Source organism: Halichoerus grypus, chromosome 2 (assembly GCF_964656455.1).
Source record: "Halichoerus grypus chromosome 2, mHalGry1.hap1.1, whole genome shotgun sequence".
NCBI lineage: Eukaryota > Metazoa > Chordata > Mammalia > Carnivora > Phocidae > Halichoerus > Halichoerus grypus.
The window spans coordinates 75,945,639-75,965,840 of record NC_135713.1 but is presented as its reverse complement, the minus strand read 5'-3'; the positions used below and the strand labels follow the sequence as shown (position 1 = coordinate 75,965,840).

Sequence of the window (20,202 nt, the reverse complement as noted above, 5' to 3'; positions counted from 1 at the left end):
GAGCCAAAGGCAGATGCTTAACCGACTGAGCCACCCATGCGCCCAGGACATACATTATTTTTATCAGTTACTTAAAACATTTTATCATTAAAAGAAATATAATTACTTTAACCACTGATGAAGTGAACTTCTCTAATGCTAAATACAAAAATTTTAATGGAAAGTTATTTATAAACTTTAAAGTCTATGATAAATGATAAGTACATACAATTATCAAAATTTCTAATGACATTCAATTTATAAAAATATCATTAAGTAATATACAGAGATTTCTAAATGTTAAGTCCTTAATATTATTAAGCCAGAATGGAATAATAAAAATAATAACTGTGACAAAAAACAACTAATACTCTTATTTATAACAAGTATATATTTTTGACATGTAGTCTCTATTTTGCTAGTCTGTAAGTAGTCTTCTTATATTTGAAAAACAAAACATAAAACTTTAGGGTATATTTAGCACTGTTCTTACATCTGAGCTTTACTTTAAATATCTGTAACCCACAGGGAGCAAGACACGTTTCAGACTAAAGGACTCATATGAGCAACAGTCACTTTGGGGAATAGGGAGATGTAAAGTACAAAAAACATTTGCTGTGATGATCCCTTTATATTACTGGCTGCTGAAACAGTAGGTGGAGAGAAGCAGTGGGAGTAGCAAAACTCTCGGGTAGATCTGTGGGGTTGTTCAGACACATGAAAACCAGAATGTTACTTCTTACCCGCTGGGACCTTGTTACCAGAGTCATTAAGGACTTACGCTAGAATTAAGCACTAAACAATATTAGCTCCAAACAGCATGGAAATTGGGCGCCTGGGTGGCTCAGTTGGTTAGGCGACTGCCTTCGGCTCAGGTCATGGTCCTGGAGTCCTGGGATCGAGTCCCGCATCGGGCTCCCTGTTCAGCAGGGAGTCTGCTTCTCCCTCTGACCCTCCCCCCTCTCATGTTCTCTCTATCTCATTCTCTCTCTCAAATAAATAAATAAAATCTTTAAAAAAAAAAAAAAAAACAGCATGGAAATTGGAGTGTCAGGGAAAAATTGTATATTGTGATTTGTCAGATTAAGACCTGATGATGGCTAAAGTTCCGGGGTTATACTGTGGAATTGCTTTTCAGTTATATAATATTCCTCAAGTAAGGATTTTTTGTTACTTATTTTTGTAATCAAAGGATATATGTAAGATCTGATGATCTGTATGTATAGATAATCATACTCAATGTCTAATAGTTGATAGGTATGCTCTATTCCATCTTCCCAAGAGATTCATTTTTTTAAAGATTTTATTTGTTTGAGAGAGAGCCAGAAAGAGAGTGTGTGTTTGGGTCAGAGCAGAGGGAGAGAATCTTCAAGCACACTCCTCATTGAACAGGGACTCTGACGCGGGGCTCAATCTCACAACCCTGAGATCATGACCTGAGCTGAAACCAAGAGTCAGCTGCTTAACTGACTGAGCCACCCAGGCGCCCCAACAAGAGATTCATTTATTGGTGTTTGTCAGTTATATATGATAGCCTCCAGGCTTCTAGAAAAATGGTCTGTAAACATGTCCTTCCAGAGAGACCAAAGGTTATCAAGAAAGTATTTACAAGTCAGATTGTTTGTTTAATCATCTTATGGTTCTCAAAAACAAGCTCTTTTAAAGCATGTTTATTCACTCCTTAATATGATATAAAGCTTCATTTGAAATAAGGCTAATGGAGTTTAATTCTCCATCTCTACTAAAGTGATTGTAAACTTTCACTTACCAACATCACTTCAGCTTCTTCTGGCAATCCCCGAGGTTAAGAAACGAGCCCAGATAATAGTCAAATCACAAATCATTTTCCTTACTACAATTCTCTCTTTTCACACATTTAACCATGTAGAATCACTGTGAATCATTCATTTGTGTTGGTGAATGGTTTCTAATACCCCAAAACAGGCAGAATCTTTGACCAGTTTTCACTGTCACATTTTATCTGTGCCACCTGGAACCTGTGAGTCAGCAGCTGGTTTCAACATCAAATGGACAATCAGCATCCAAGGTCACAGGGTAATAAGTTTAATTATAGGACTTAAGCTTCTGTCATGAGACCAGTAATTTTGTCTTGGTTGTTAAACTCTACAAAAATAACGTGTCTTTTCTGTCCTGGCAATTGAGTTCGTTATTTACTGTCTCAACTTGCATAACTGACTGACAAACCCTAGGGGTTTCTTCAAATTCTGTAATACAGGTGTTAACAACCAATGCTTTAAACCTCTACCTTGAGTACAAAGTGACTGTAAACGACAATAAATCTCAGTGTGTGTGGTATGACCGATTTATAGTGTCAAAGCGCAGTCTTCTAAGGCTGAATCTTATCTGTCATGTGCTTAAAAATCAAAGCTCTCAAAACTCCAAAGTATAAAATGAAACTTAAGAAAGGTCTAGATTATGTAAATCTCCCTGAAACTTGTGAAAATAATTTAGTTGTTTAATTTTATCCTTTTTTTTTTTTTTGCATTAGCAATGAAAGCAGCTTTAAGGGAAACAGTGAAATTTGCTAAGTGGAGTTTAATTCTCTATCTCTACTAAAGGGATTGTAAACTTTCACTTAACAGTATCACTTCAGCTTCTTCTGGCAATCCCCAAGGTTAAGAAATTCTGTTAGAAATGCCTTCCCAAGCAAATTTCTAAGTTGAATAGCATGATATCCATATTCTTTTTGCACAATAGTATTTAATTTCTATACTTTTCATTCTTTCATACATAGATGGAGTAACTCCAACAGGAATTACGTGTAAAAAGGAAGACACATTAGAAAGGAAAACTAGTTGTAGTGTTCTTTTTATGTGGTTTATAATAATCTTTTTTTATTCAAGCAATTTAAGTACAATGAAAACAATTAAAAATAAAATTGAACAATTACTAGCAATTGAAATTAAAATTCCTTCTAAATAACTTTATTTTAATGTGTTAACTGTTAATTAAATGGATTAGAATTAGTATATTCAGTATATGATGAAGATTGTTTTTAAGATAGTGGATCGACCACTGTGGCAGGCAGCCTTCTCTTCTGTTTCTAAGCAATAAAAGCACTTAATAGCTCAAATTTCATGAGGCATCTCTGAAAAATGGCTAGTGGATTGGATAATATTGAAGAAGTTAACCAAATTTTTAACATTTATAGGGAGGTATACTGGGGGAAAAAATGACTGTTTTCACAGACATTCAAAAACTAGAAGTGTTATCTTCCAGAAAGAGGAAGGTAACTTTCCCAAGAATGCTATAACAAATTACCCTGGTTTGGGGGCATCTAAACTACAGAAATTTATTCTTTTGTAGTTCTGGATGTCAGAAGTCGACAAACATGGTATTGGCGGCTCTGTAGTCCCCGCGCAGGCTCTAGGAGGGCATCTATTTTTTTCCGTTCCCCAGCTTCTTGTGGCTGTCAGCTATCCTTGACCTTCTTTGGCATTCATGCCTCTGTCAGATTCTGCCTCTGTCTTCACATTCCCTTCTCCTCCGGGTGTCTGTCTTCTCTTCTGTCACTGTCTGTCTCCTATTGGATTGAGTGCCCACTTGGATAATTTGGAATGCTATCCCCATTTCAAACTTAATTGCGTCTTTAAACCTCTTCTTTCCAAATAGGATAATACGCACAGAGTCCAGGGATTAGGACTTGGATATATCTTTTGGAGGCAAGATTTATTATAATACTAGAATTATTTCTGGTAATACTGTGTTAGGATTATTTATACAAAATAATAATTTTTCCCCACTGTTCACATCTCCTCAGCATAAGGATTTAACAGTAGAAAGTTATTCTTTCAGTCGTGAGCAGTAATTTCAGATTTGTGCTTAGGAGAGGTGAGGACATATGCATAGGTTTTGTTACATCTGCTAGGCATGAGGAGATCGAGATTCTAAATGATCAAACACTAAACATAATTTTCAACATAAACTCGCAGTCATTGGAGGTAAGTTTGACTATACCATTTTCAGCTGTATATCCCGTATTTCCCCCCACCACATACACACATACACTACCCTCAGTAAGAATTAATAAAGGAAAACTGTGTTGTGAATCAGTATCTACAAACAGATTAAAGCATATGAAAAATGCACTCATCTGAGACTTACCAAATTTAAGAATAGTGAACAGCATGAGAAAGCAATATAACAAAAGTAACCAAGAAACCATTTCATACCCAAGAACAAAGATTTAATAGAAAAAAGGACATTAGATGAAACATTATCAATGAGCTCAACAAAATGTAAGATGCAATCTCCACCACTAATAATTATAAAACCTCAGCTTAAAAATTGAAAACAAACAGCTCTTGAAAGTTGCCAGGAAACATCAAAGAGAGCCAGAAATTAAGAAGCTAAGATCTCTGAGAACAGGACACTAAAAAAAACCTCCAGATTCATCAATGAAATTATGTTTCAGAAAATCTGATCATTTGCTGACTCCTGAAAAAATATTTAGAATTTGAGAGAAAGTAGTAACCTAGGTCCTGCTGAGTTCTTAGTGAGTTAGGGAGAACATAATTATACACAGTTCAGCACTACCACGCTGCCAGGACACGAGACATAATCTATGAAGAAAAAAACAACTATAAAAACCGTGCATGAACCTACTATTTTATAAACAATAATGCACATAGGGCATTAGCCAGCCCCTGAAGGGCAAGTGCAGGGAGTGAGAAGCAGACAAAGCAGAAAGCAGCTGTTTTGTGGCTGAAAATTTAATCAGAAAATTCTGCAATATTGAGGGTACTGTGTATACACTCTATTGGTTCTTTTCTCTGAAGAATTCTAATACAATATCCAACTCTTCTTAGCCTGGTGTTGGGGGGAGAATGTACTTTGTCTTTCTGATTTAGCCTGTGTCTTAGGCAAGCATTAAGTCCCTGAGTCTCAGCTCCTATTCCTCTTGGTGCCCCTACCCTTCCCTAGATGTGTTTCTGGGCCCACCTCTCATATTTCCATTCCTCTTCCAGGTGCAAGGTTTTGTTTTTGTGTTTGTGTTTCTGTCCCTTTCCTTTAGACGTAATATGTTTATTTCAGTGTCCAACAGTGATAGTGTTTATTGCTTTTAACCTCCACATATTGAAACTTTTATTCCAGAAGGGATAGAGTGGAGAAAGGAACAAGTAGAATTGCATGCCCTTCCCCCCATACCTGCCATTCTTTCTCTAAATCTGCAGTGTTAACGACATCTTCTTATAACTTTATCCAGTAATTTCCATGAGCACCTGATGGGGTTCAAGGAGAAAATCCTGAAGAGGAAGTAGACTCCCCAGTTTCTGTGGCCCATAAGGGGTTTCCCACTCCCTCAGCAGTGCACTCCTGATATCCACCAATTCACAGCCTCTGCTAAATAAACTCTACCTTGTAGCTAATTGCCCAATAAGCCACTGCCTCTGTCCCATCTTTTTTTTTTTTTTTTTTTTAGGATTTTATTTATTTATTGGACAGAGACAGAGATAGCAAGAGCAGGAACACAAGCAGGGGGAGTGGAGAGGGAGAAACAGGCTTCCTGTCGGGCAGGGTGCCTGATGTGGGACTCGATCCCAGGACCCTGGGATCATGACCTGAGCAGAAGGCAGACGCTTAACGACTGAGCCACCCAGGCACCCGTCTCTGTCCCATCTTTCCCTGCAGGCACCTTCTTAGATTTTGTTCACCTGAAACCTCAGTGCCCAGGTAGGTTCAAGGGAAGTTGTGAATTTGTAGTTTGTCTGGACTTTTTTCCCCTGTAAAATCAAAATTCTTTCCAGATGTCTCATCTCTGAGCAGATACCAGATGTCAAAAATAGATTTTTTTAAAGGATTATATTATACATGTTTCTGATCCCCAAACCATTACTTTATGCCAAAACAGACTTGGAATATTAAGCTTTGGAGGTTATTTATTTATACAGTGGTTGAGTAAAGCTTTATTTTTTCTCCTCTTTTTCCTTCCTTCCACTTTTGATGGGATACAGGTCTTAGTTTCGTAACCAATATAGTTGCAATGTTTTCTTGAGGTCTGATAGAATTTAGATTTTTTTCCACTATTTTTTCAGATATAATTGACCTAACATTATATTAGTTTCAACTGTACATGATTTGAGATATATATATAGATAGATAGATATATAGATATAAACACACACTGTGTGTATATATATGCAATATATTGCAATATGAACACAGTAAGTCTAGTTAACATTCGTCACCACAGAAAGCTAGGAACGTTTTTCTTGTGATGGGAACATTTAAGATCTACTCTCAACGCAACTTTCAAATATATAATACAGTATTATTAACTGTAATCACCATGCTGTACATGACATCCCCATCAGTTATTTATCTCATTAAGGGCATTTTGTACCTTTTGATCTCTTCACCCATTTCACCCATCCTCACCCCCTGCCTCTGGCAACTATCAATTTGATCTCCGTTTAAATTCTTTTTTTTTTTTTTTTTAAATTTCACATATAGGGGCACCTGGGTGGCTTAGTCCTTAAGCGTCTGCCTTCAGCTCAGGTCATGATCCCAGGGTCTGGGGATCAAGCCCCACATTGGGCTCCCTGCCCAGCGGGAAGCCTGCTTCTCCCTCTCCCACTCCCCCTGTTTATGTTACCCCTCTTGCTGTGTTGCTCTCTGCCAAATAAATAAATAAATAATCTTTAAAAAAATTAAAAAATTAAAATTTCACATATAACTGAGATCATAGGTATTTTTTCCTGCTTGACATATCTTGCTTAGCATAATGCCCTCAGGCACAATCTATGTTGTTGTAAATGGCAGGATTTCCTTTTTTTTTATAGCTGAATAATATATCCATATATATATCCCCCCCATATTTTCTTGAGTTAATGTTTTCATTTCCCTCCAGTAAATACCAGAAGTGGAATTGCTAGATCATATGGTAATTCTATTTTTAATTATTTAATTTTTTGAGGAAGCTCCATACCATTTTCCGTATTGGCTGTGACAATTTACTTTCCCACCAGGGGTTCCCTGTGCTCCACATTCTCACCAATACTTGTGGATTTTGTTTTGTTTTGTTTGTTTTTGATAATAACCATTTTAACAGGCATGAGGTAGTATATCATTGTGGTTTTGATTTGCATTTCATGATGATTAGTGATGTTGTGCATCTTTTCATGTACCTGGTAGGCATTTGTATATCTTCTTTGGAAAAATGTCTATTCATATCCTCTGTCCATTTTTTAATTGGATTGGTTTTTTTTTTTTTTTGGTATAGATTTGTATGAATTTTTTATATATTGTAGATATTAACTTCTTAATAGATACATGATTTCAAATATTTTCTCCAATTCTGTAGGTTGCCTTTTCATTTTGTTATTAATTTCCTTTGCTGTGCAGAAGCTTTTGATATAGTCCCATTTATTTGTTTTTGCTTCTGTTGTCTTTGCTTTTAATATCAAATCCAAAAAATAATTGCAAAGACCTATGTCAAGGAGCATAGTACCTATATTTTCTTCTAGGAGTTTTATGGTTTAAAGTCTTACATTCAAGTCTTTAATTCATTTCAAGTTGATTTTTATGTATGATAAAAAATAGTGATCTAGTTTCATTCTTTTGCTTGTGGTTGTTGTTTTCCCAAGAACATTTATTGAGGAGATTGTTCTTCTCCCAGTGTATATTCTTCATAAATTAATTGACAATATATGTATGGCTTTATTTCTGGGCTCTCTATTCTGTTCCATTGATAGATGTATCTATTTTTATGCCAGTACCATACTGTTTTGATTACTGTAGCTCTGTAATATAGTTTGAAATCAGGAAGCATGATGCCTTCAGCTTTGTTCTTTCTCAAGATTGCCTTGACTATTCAGACTTTTATTTTTTTATATTTTATTTTATTATGTTATGTTAGTCACCATACAATACATCATCAGTTTTTGATGTAGTGATCCACGATTCATTGTTTTCATATAACACCCAGTGCTTGAACATCTTGGTAGTCATTTGTAATAAAAAAAAATCCATATCTCACATTGTGTGTAAAGAAAAAAATCCAGTTAGATTAGAGATACAAAAGTAAAAAACACACAACTATACAAGTATGACAATGAAATATGGGTGAAATTCTCTTGAATCTCAGTGCAGGGAAAGGCTTTCTAAGTTTTAAAAAATCCAGAGGCAATAAGTAAAAGGATTGATGAATTTGAGTACGTAAAAATATTTTTAAAGCTTTTGTATTGTGAAAATCGACCTAAAATAATCAGTGAAAACTGTGAAACTGGGAAGAAACTTTTACAGTAATCAGAACAAAAGACTAATAGTCCTAATTGTAAAAAAGCCTTAAAACTGATGTGTTAAGTAGCAAAACTCTGATTGAAAATGAGAAAAATACACGGACAGGCGATTCAACAGAAAAGATAGAAAAAAGGTTTTTGAAAATATGAAAACATTTTCAAACTCACTCATGGTTAAAAAAAAATACAACCAAAACAATGAGATACTATTTCTCTCCAACAAATTAGAAAATAAAAATATGAAAAAAGCGTGTAGGGAAGGATTATCTCTCTATATATGGAAACTTGGAAGAATTCCTGCTAGAGTGGTCTGTGAAAGAGTAACAGTGAGACATTAGCTAAAATCATTAGAAAATGAAGGGTGATGTCCCAGGACTAGGCAGATGATGACAGTAATGAGATATGGTGGTTAATAAAGCTTGTTGACCTGAGATTCAGAGCTGGAGATTTTAGAAAAAAAAATGATTGTGTTACTTACATTTTGCTGCGCAACCAATTAACTAAAATTTGGGACCATAAAAACACTGCAAATATTTATTGTTTCAGAGTTTCTGTCAGTCAGGCATTTAAGAGAAGCATTGCTTCAGGCTTCTGCCTTAGAAATTTCTCTTATGATAGTGCAACTTTTATGTCAGCCTTGACTGGGGTCATCAGAGTTTCCTTACTGAGCCTGGAAGATTTACTTCTAAAGTTGCTCACTCATGGTTGGCAAGTTGATGGTGGTGGGTGGAAGAAAATCTCACTCAAAATGTGGACTTCTTTATAGGGCTGGTGGAGTGTCCTCAGGACATGACAGCCAGATTCAGAGCAAGTGATTCAAGAGAAAAAAGGCAGAAGCTTCAATGCTTTTTATGACCTACTCTGAAAGTCACACTCTATCACTTCCCACAGTGTGGGCTAGGACTACACAGAAATGTGAATACCAAGAGATGAGAATTATTAGGGATTACATTTGAACATGGCTACTAAAAAGGTGGGCATATGTTTTTTTTTTTTTTTTTTTTTTGGTGGGCATATGTTCTAAATGTGACTTTAGAAATAAAAGAATATCTAGTTCATTTCCAAAACAGTGATATAAGGACTCTGAAAAATAAAGCCACTAGTGAGAAAAATAAAGCCACCATTGGGAGACACTATGAGGGAATTCATGCACTAATTAGTACATCCAGGTGATAGCTGGATTGCAATTTGGACAAAATGAGTGAAGGGACCATTCAGGTAATATGTTGACAGTATAGAGAATTTTATGTGTAACTCATGCATAACATTGAATTTCAAGGAATAGAGTAATAAAATTTAAGAAGTTGACAGAAGACTACAAAAGAAGAAACAATGGAGATTTACAGGGCTTTACTGGATTAAGGTGTAGAAATAGAAAGAAAACCTAGCAGTTTAGGAAGTTTTTTGCTAACTGAGATAAAAAAAGACATAATGAGATTAGTCCCAATGGATTCATTGCAGATAGTGGTAGCAAGGCTTTGAGTAATATAGGATATGACCCAGTGAGTTTCTGGAGCTTTCTCTACTTCACTGGGTAGTTAGAGCTCTGTCCAAGGGAAAATAAGGTCTTGGCTATAGTGCTTAGGCCTATACTAAAAGACAGGACTAAAAGTTTCTGGGAAATGTGGACTTAATCCCAGTTGTTCTGGTGGGAGGATTTCTGTTGCTCCCCTTGGAGAAAAGCTACTCTAGCTTTGAGTTAGTGTGCTTTCTTTTGTTAGCTTTTGATGGACTGAATGGTGGGGAAGCTGGGTGTCACATCAATATGTGGGCCTCTTCCCCAACCCTGAAGGTAGGATTAGAGGGTTTAGAGGAGGAAACATGCTCTAACTTCCATTTTTGTGTATTTCCAATTATTTTGTAATTTCTATTGTGATTGAACTTTAACTGGAAGAACTTTTTAGAAGTGTTTAAGTTCCCAAAATGTAACAGAATGGAGGAGGGACTTTTTAAAATTAGTGATTTTTAATTGAATTATATTGTTTTTAAAGAAGATGATTTGTATGGTGGTAACTACTATTTTTTTAGTAGTTTTACTCGTTTTTATTACTATTTCTTATGAATTTTTTTTTTATGTCCTAAAACATGATCAAATTTGGGAAAGTGTTATTACTAACATGTTGAGATCTGTCTACCTCTGTATGTCAGCATACAAATGCATATATGTTGATATTAGTAGTTAGACATATGTACATGTTTTAAATTTCATGTATATTAAATGTGTAATATTTATATGTAGAATATTAATATGTATTCTGTATATAAACTACTGTTTAATCAATGTTCTTAGTATTTATTTTTTTACTGGCTGATTCATTTGGAGAAAAATTAATGTTAAATATACGTTTATTTTTTGAATTCTAACAATTCATGCATTATAACTTTTAGTCTATTGTAATAGGTATGTAGCAATACATGCTTTTTATATCTTGATGAATGATTATAGTTTAGATACTATCCTTTATTTATATACTATTCTGTTTAAATTCCCATAATATTATTATATTGCCTTTCTTTTATAGATTTGTCTGGAATTTTGCTTGGCCCATCCCTTGTAATTTTCTATTCTTCTGAATCATTATGATTTAGATAAGACTTTTTGAAACACTGTATTTTTGTGATTTTTAAAATACAGGAGTCTGTTTAAATAAGTGATTTTTAAAACTTTACATTATGATTTCTAGTATATGTGAAATTATTCTTCTCACATATTCTGTATTTTCTATTGACTATCTTTTTTTCCTTTTCTGCCTAATTTTAGATCAGTGGCTCTCAAGTGAGGCTATTTGTGGTTCTCACAGCAGTCAAAACAGGCTGAGGATTGCTACTAGCATCAACTGGGTAAGTCTGGGGATGCTGCTAAATATCCTACAAAGCATAGCACAACCCCACGCAACAAAGAACTACCTGGTCCAAAATGTCCATATGCTAAGATCAAGAACACTTGTTCCAAATTATACGTTCTATATTCTATTCATTTTTTTTTTTTACCTCTGTCAGTGTGAGATAGACCTCTTAATATTATTTTAGTTATTGCTTAAAACAATCTTTAGAGGATGTTGAATTAATAGACATATTTATTCTCCTGTAGTGCTAGAAAAAAGGCATTTATAAAGACAAACTAATGTGGTTAGTTTTCTCATCTTTCATATTGCTTTTAAATTTTTATTTTTATGATATTTTTAATCACCCCACACTGAGTTATTGTCAATACATGCACACAGAATAGTCACGTGCATATATATATACATATATATGTACACACACACACACACACACATATATATGTATGTATATTTACCTATAGGTTTTACCATTTTCTTTACTTCTTATACCCCCTTCTCTCTGTCTGGATCTCCTTTCCTGCTTGCTGAGTTACACCCATGAGTAGCACTTTCAGTGGAGGTAGATGGGTGGCAATTTATCTGGCTTTCATTGTATCTAAAACTGTTTTTATTTCACTTACATTATTTAATGATTGTGTAGCTGGAATAAAATTATATTCATAGTAATTTTCCTTCAGCACTTTGAAGATTTTATTTCAGTAACACATTGTTGCTCTCTGTGATGAGTATGTTACTCTTTCATAGGTAATCTTATCATCAAATCTGATTTAGAACCAGCATTTTTTTACTTGCTAACTCAGTTATTTTTGATTCTGTGTGCCTTAGTGTTAATTAGCTCTTGACCCATGCTTGAGACCAATTATGGTTTTGTTGTTATTTAGTTAGATAACATATTTTATGTTGGTTCTGAAAATTATTGCTATTGTCTTGTTAAATGGTATATTCTTTAAATTGTCTATAAGTTTATGAAATCATCATTAGAAGCCTAATAGACCATTTTTTATTCTCTGTAATTCAAATCCTATTTTGTATGTTCTATCTTGTAATTTCTTTGGAGAATTATAACATATTTTTTGATTTTCACTTCATATGTCTAGTTTGAACTTTTAATTCTCCATTAATTATATTTTTATCTTAAAGATTAAGATTTTTGGAATCATACAGATTGGAATGTCTGCTTAGCTTCATCAGATATACTTATTTTAATTTTTACAATGTCTTCATTTTCCCATACATATTCTCTACATTCTTATCACTTTTTACCTGACAGTAACAAGATGGCTACTCAATATCCGGTGTCAATTTCTCTTATTTTTCGTTAGAACACTAAGTTCTAAAATCTGAAGGAGGTCTCAGTTGTGGCCCCAGTTACAACGGTGGAAAAAAGGAGCTGTGCTTCATTCCAGTAAACTTCTCAGAAAGAGAGGCCCCAGAAAACCATGCAAGAGCTTAGAAAAGTGCATGTATAAGTTGTAATGGGTAGACTGCCTCAGCCATTAAGGTGCTCTGCTCAGATCTCTTTCGCAGGCTTTCACAGAGAGCATAGCTGACTTTCATCCTCCAGCTGTCACCCCACTGGTTCTATCATCACATTCAGACCAAAGCATGTTTCTCTTGGGCTCCACGGCCCTGCTCCTTCAAGGCTGCCCCAGCCAAAGATTAAGCCTGATATGGAGTACTAGATCCACTTGATTTCTGCCCACTTCAGGACTGACCAATGGGCAGCTCATTGGCCAGGTCAAATTTTTCTCAGAACTGGGATGTAGACTGATACACTTCCCACCCAGTCCTTTTTTTAACACTTGTTAAACTTGCATCATGATCTGAAGGCTCTCAATTCCTACTCCTGCTCCCATGGTTGGCCACCTGCTTTCATCTTGGAGTGAGCAAAGACACTTTCATTTAGTTTTTGGATACATTGTACAAGAGATTTTGTATTCCCTATTTAGTTGGTCTAATGGGGATTTGGAAAGACCGCCGCTGCCACCATATTCCCCAAACTCCAACCATTAAACGTTTCCAGGTAAAGATCTAATATTTTTTATCAGATATATTATCCATATAATATCCATGTTCCAAACAAATACTGAGGTATATAACTTCTTACTTCTTCAGTAATTTTAGAACACATATTGGAAATGTGGATTCTAGAAAGTTACTTCTAAGCACAACTATAAGCAAAGAACAGAGAAAGTTGATAGTATAATTGCAACAATATCAATAATTTAGAGAAACTGAGTTCAGGAAAGTTGATAGTATAATTGCAACAATATCAATAATTTTACCATATTTAATGGGCTAAATTTATATATAAAGCAATTTTTAGACAGTTTCCACAGAGCTGATAATAAAATTATAAATAAGAGTAGAGGAGTCATAATATATTTATCATCTTTTATTCTAGGACTAAAAGCTCACTGTAGTGTTAATCTATGAGTTATTAGTTGTTAATATTATCACCTCCACGAGTAAGGGAACTTTTCTTGTATCCAGCAAACTGACAATTCTTAAAGTGAGGATATGTACTAAGATTTTAGTACAAAGAGTATCAGTATCCACGAGCAACTGAAATGTGACATCCTTTATTTTAGCAAGTTATACTTAAGATATTCATTTGGTATGTATATTTTGTAGACAGAAAGAGAATAGGTATATTCAATTGGAAATTCTATACCATGGCACACAATTCTGACATAAAAGGAAATGGCATTGTAAAAATTGAAGTCATTTTGATTGAGAGAAGTAAAACAGAGGAAATTTCTAGGTAACAGAAAGCAGTTAAAGCTGCCCTTAGAGAACTATAACTTACTGACACTTAAAAGAGAGATAATAATTTGTGTAGACACTGAATTTGGCAGAGCTATGGGGATAATATATCTTTTTCAGTATCAAATATTATTTCATTTTTGATGCTAAGTCTTTCCTGCAATATTAACTTTTTATACTATTTTTTTCCTCAATGACCTTGACCAACATGTGGGAAATAATCGGCCCCATCTTCTTAGGTCTTGAAGGGTTTGGTAATTTATCTTAAAGAGATGTCATTGTAGCAAATGTCCTCATTGTTGCTTGAAAGCTGTATCCTCCTTAAAAAAACAAAAACAAAAGTGAATGGTACATTAGGCAGATGTGAAATCATCCAAAACTATGAGCTATTTTAGTATGCAGAATATTTTAGATTGCAACAAAATAAGCTAGTTTCTGTTTACATCCAGTGGGATTTTGTGAGATGAAATTTTTGTGCGATCCAATTCATCGTGGTTTATGAGGCAAAGGCAGGGTAGCCTGAGACCTAATCTTGATTTCTCCACATTTAACACATTTATTTTTAGAATTACATGTAAATGTTATCCCCCAACTTTCAAGCTGTTAAACACATTTGTCATGTGGCCTGTCACTAATTACATTCGTATTTGATTACCAAATTGCTCATATCATAGTCTTTAGATAATGTGTGTGTGTTTTTTTTGTTTGCAGTAGCTTTTGGGAATCCTTGCTTTCTCCAGTATACTAGGTGCACTGTTGACTGCTTAATTTTGAAATGAAAGTAAGTACTTAATACTTCATCTCTTTGGCTTTACAACCAATGATCTTACCACTCTAGTGAGTCTTACCACTCTAGTAAGTTTCTAGAAGAGGCTCTTCAATTGTTCCAAGAGAGCAAGAAATTCATTTTTTCTGAATTACTAATAGAAATGGATCACTTCTTTACCCCTCAACACCTCAGACAGGAAAGGGGTCAGGAGAATTTCTGGATAATATCATTAAATATTCCACCATTTCCTCTTTCCCACCACACTGGCTAAACATGCCAGCAAAACCATATTCAGTGATGTCACTAAAGGCAGATTTACAGTGAAGCTAAATGAAGCTTAAACTTCAGGGCCCTACACATATGTTTACAATGACATACATTTTTGACAATTTACAATAGTAAGATTTTTCTGTTCTCTTTCTTTAAAATGGCTTCTGGCAAATGCCCAGTGTTTATAAACATAGGACGAATGAATCTAATCATAAAATTTTAGAGCTTGGTGGAGATTTATGGTTTAGCTACTTCAATTCCTTTTTACTGAGATGCAGGAATTTAAGCCCAGAGAAGTTCACTTACATGCCTGAAGTCACAAAGGTTGTTAGCTGCAGAACCAGTGCTGCAATTCCAGTGTCTAAATCCTGAACTAGTCTCCTTTTGAATGCATTACTCTACTCCTTAAGAATATAATGGGTATTATGTTCTGTTGATACAGTAAAGGGTAAATGCTATGGAGTTGAGCTGATAAAGGAAATTCTCAACTTTTAACCTTCATAGGCCCTGTTTGTGGGCTCCCAGGGAAGCTATTTAACATTTACCAAAGACAAAATGACTCCAAAAAACCTCAAAGCATGGCTCTATTTCTGCCTCGAGCATACATTGTACATCTGCTTCCAATAAATAAATAAACTAACCAATCAAAAAGGAGCATTCTAAACATAAAGATAAGGGGGGAAAAATCCCTGCTTCTCATAAAAGTCATGCAGTTTGCACATACTAAAAACATAAGATAAAGTCTGTAACTTTCTGGAACATCCTTCATTATGATGATTTGTCTCTTTACGTAAAGAACATAGATAACCCTGCACCAAATGTAGCCTCCCCGGAGCACTCTCTTTGTGAAGACTGTGTATCCCAGGCAGCTGTCCTAACTTGGGCCCAAGTAAAATATTTTTCCCTTCTCTTTAAAATTTTTAAAAAGTTTTGTTCCTTTTGTGTCAAAAAGGTGGATGAAGATACAATTCTAGTACTGACACACTTGCTGGTTGAGAAATCCTCACTTCAATTTTTTTTTTTTTTTCCATCTGTTAAATGGCAATGACTGACATCTGCTTGAAAGGATCGTCCTGAGGCAGTATATGGGAGCTTTCTAAGGAAGTGATACGCTGCCTAAGTTGCACTTATGCTGTGACGTTCTGTAAAGTCTCTGCATACATATTGTAAATCTGAAACTATTTTAAAATAACAAATGAAAGACAAACAAATGTAGGGATAACAGCCAGCCAGCTCCCAACAGCCTACGGAGGTCCCCACAAAGAAGAGTCCCTTGTTTAATCTGTTTAAGTCATTTGAGTATGACCATTAGTGGAATATATTTACAACAACATTTCACTAATGTCCTACACCCACCTAAAGAAAGCTTCTACTAAACCAGGAGTATTCCTATTTTGAAGATACTGGAAATGTTTTTTCTCTCTCTATTTATTTTTTTTTCCATTGGTATATTTAATGGGATTATGTTAGCTTTTGATCCATTAGTTATGACCATTAGTGTTCATATTCTCTCTATATAATAAAAAATTTATATTATCAACTATATAATAGCATATACAATTTATATATTATAATAAAATATAAAAGCCCTTAAATAAACCCAGACTTCAACATTCTAAACTAAAGCAGAATACTTATTATTTAATTTTTATTTTATGATATTTTTAAGATTTTATTTATTTACAGAAAGAGAGGGAAAGGGAGTGTGAGAGGGAGAAGCAGACTCCCTGCTGAGCAGAGAGCCCAATGTGGGGCCCGATCCTAGGACCCCAAGATCATGACCTGAACTGATGCTTAACCAGTTGAGCCACCCAGGCACCCCTACTAATTGTTTAATTTTAATTTGTAATGTTAAATAAAAATTCCATACTGCTTTTGATGCTTAATATTTTCATAGTTACCTAAGAAAAAAAGGAAAATAAGGGAAAAAAAGCTATCAGAGATTCAGAAGAAATAACAATAGAAAAGAATTAACAAAATGAGAAATAATCTTTTGGGTCTCTTCACTAACTAAAGTTGTGTTTACCCTTTAAATTACATGAAACCATGAAATATATTTATTAGGAATTTTAAGAGAAAATAATGATGAAAAGTACTCTGAGTCATAACTAGGGTTTTTAAGTGGGCTCATGTATCAAACATGAGCAACGTTCTCTAAAAGTTCTATCAGAAGATACATCTTCAAAGTTTCCTTGCAAGATAAAATATTATTTAAAAGGTAATAGAGAAATAGGATGATAAAAGGAAAATCTAATGGACTAAATTAAGAAATTGCTATTATCACTTGTTGTTCCTAGTGTAGTACTTTTGAAAATCTTCTTTTTGTAAGGAAGAGACTGAGCAAATAATCTCTTAATTTTATTTTTTGTGATTAGATTTAGAATTGCATAGTGGGCTCAGAAATCACCCACAACTCTGAATATGACTTCATTTCATACCAAATTCCTTCCCGATCAAATTACCTTTGAAATTGATGATTCATCTTGAAATTAGGCCTATAAAGCCATTAATTGAGTTGGTCAAATTGAAATCTTGTTAAAAAATGTTATAAACTTATTGTTAAATGAAAAACCTTTCACTATAAACAAACTGTGGAACAATTAAAAAAAAAAACACCTGCAAATACTTGGAAAAATTTTCCAAGTAAAAGAACAGAGAGAAACTGATGACAGAACCTTCTTAGTAATATCCTACCAAAACAAATATGAATAAGGAAGGAAAGACAGTAGCAGAAATTCGATACCTACCATTATATCTTAACAGGTCTACAAAGAAAGCACATTTAAAAATCATTACTGCTCTTAAACTCTATAATAGCTATGCTTCTCCCAGTATTAGAGGGGAAGGAAGGTGAGTGGTCAAAATCTGACATTCATTCTTATTACCACCCAAAATGGTACTGTGGAAGGCTCATCTTGGGTAGGTAGGCAGGGAGTATATAGAGAGAGGCTGAAAACTCCTCTTGCACAGATGTATAACTTTACCATTCAAAGTGTCACTGCTGCTATCCATCACTATTCTTTAAAGCTAAGAGGAAAGTTAGAAAAAGCAGCTAGTTTAAATTGCCCTTGAGCCTTTCTCTTCAACTCATGCATTAGATAGATGTTTTTTTTTTTAATTTCTAAATAACTGGGAGATTTTCTGGCTACCTCTCTGTTAATTTAGTTTAATGTTGTTACAGTCCAAAAACATATTTTGTGTAATTTCTGTTCTTTTCAATTGATTAAGGATTTATACTCAGGGATGCAGTCTACCTAGATGTATGTTCCATGTGCACTTGAGAAGAATGTGTATTCCACTATTGTTAGATGGAGTGTTCCAGAACTCTCAATTGGATCCAAGTGATTGATAGATAGTATTTTTTGGGTTCTGTATTTCTTTATTGGATTTCTGGCTACTTGTTCTTTCAATTTTTGAGAGGCATATTGATGTCTCCAGTTACAGTTACAAATTCATCTATTTGTCCTTTCATTTCTATCCATTATTTCCCCGTGTATTTTGATGCTCTGTTGACACATGCATACAAATTTAGGATTCTTAAGTCTTTTGGTAAAATTTTCCCTTTTTATCATTATGTAATGCTCCCATCTATCCCTGAAAAAATTTCTTGTACTGAAGTATAATTTGTCTGAAATAGTTATTCCAGATTTCTATTGGTTAATAATTGATTGCATCTTTCTCCATCCTCTTACCATAACATATTCATATGTTATATTTGTAGTGGATTTCTTATTGACAACATATAGTTGGATCATTACTTATTTTTTAGTGTAAAATTCTCCTTTAACTTGTGGGTTTAGATCATTGACATTCCCAATGATTATTGATGTGGTTGGGTTATCTGGTAGCATCTTGTTGTTTTCTATCTTCTCCATTTGGTCCTTGTATCTTTTTCTCTTTTTCTGCCTTCTCTGGTTTTAATTTAGCAGTTTTTAATGAGTCCATTTAATCTAATTTATTGGTTATATTATTTAAACATATATTTTACTGGTTGCTCTGGGTTTTAAACATACATTTAAAAATAACCTGCAACTACTATAGCATAATATTATACCACCTCATGTTCAGTGTAAACAATTTTTGTGTGAAAACCATTCCCTCTCCCATCCCTTGGGCCATTGTTGACCTGAATTTTATTCTGTAAACACCTAACATATAATTTGGCCTGTTTTCATCAGTTATGTTTTAGAAAAACTGCAAAAAAGAAAAAAAAATACTGTATTTACCTCTATTTTTTCCATTTTCAACGTTCTTCACATCTTACTAACAGTCTAATTTTCTGATTGATCTCATGCCTTTTTCCTAAAGACCTTTCTCTAACATTTCTTGCACATTAGGCTTAATAGCAATGGATTCCCTTGGTTTTTGTTTCCTTGAAAGTATTTATTTCTCCGTAAACTCTCAAGAATGTTTTCACTGTATAAAGAATGCTACGTTGACAGTTTTTTTTTTCCTTTCAGCACATGAAGATACCACTGTCTTGTCTTGTTTGTATGGTTTCAGATGAAAAGATTGCTGTATTCTTAATACTTGTCCTTCTGTAAATAGTATTTTGTTGTTGTTGTTCTGGCAGCTGTTAACATTTTCTCTTTGTCCTTGGTCACCATTAGTTTTCAATGGTTTAAATATAATATGCATAATTTTGTTGTTTCTTGGATTTGTGGTTTAAGGTCTAATTTTGGAAATTCTTCAGTATTTTTTTCTTCTATACTCTTTCCTGTTTATTCTACTTATAAGATTCTGATTACATATAGGTTGAACTCTGATACTGTCACAGTGAAAATAACTGCTAGAGGGAGGGAGATTGATTATCTCTGACCAAATGTTAACAACAACAAAAAAATCTATGCGTGATTAGGAGTGAATTACAATACAAGCTTTTTGATATTACAGGTAACAGATAAGTTATCCTTGTCATTTTGTATCATTGGGAATGCATTTGCTAAGAATTTCTCACCAGAAATATAATAGAAGTCCAGAGATAGATAGAGCTCCACACCAATTCAGAACATCAGAGCTGCTATTTAGAACTCACATTTCAGCCTCCTTGAATGTTTATTAGCTTGATTTCTAGGCTTATTTCCTATTATTTCAAATCGTGGGCATCTCCCATTTAACTGAAGGGATGATTTTATTTTCGTTTTCTTTTTAATTTAAAGGATAGGGCCTTTTCCGTAAATCATCCCCTCAGCAAACTTTTTCTTTGTAACATTAATCAGTCAAGATTGACTAAAGTATCTATCTGGCTCACTTGGAGAGGGGGAAAGCTAATGTCTGACATTAATAGCTTTTATAGTAAAAATCAGGCAGG

General features: G+C 34.2%; 1 long non-coding RNA gene across 2 annotated transcripts in view; it reads left to right on the top strand.

The window, feature by feature from the left end:
• LOC118546009 (uncharacterized) overlaps positions 1 to 20,202 on the top strand; it is a 114,017-nt gene that overhangs the window by 56,542 nt on the left and 37,273 nt on the right. Inside the window, exons 2-3 of one of the 2 annotated variants that reach the window (XR_013445325.1) lie at positions 11,002 to 11,081; positions 14,564 to 14,633. This is a non-coding gene — a long non-coding RNA (uncharacterized LOC118546009). The remainder of the gene's footprint in view (positions 1 to 11,001; positions 11,082 to 14,563; positions 14,634 to 20,202) is intronic. The other variant, XR_013445326.1, reaches the window with a different exon arrangement.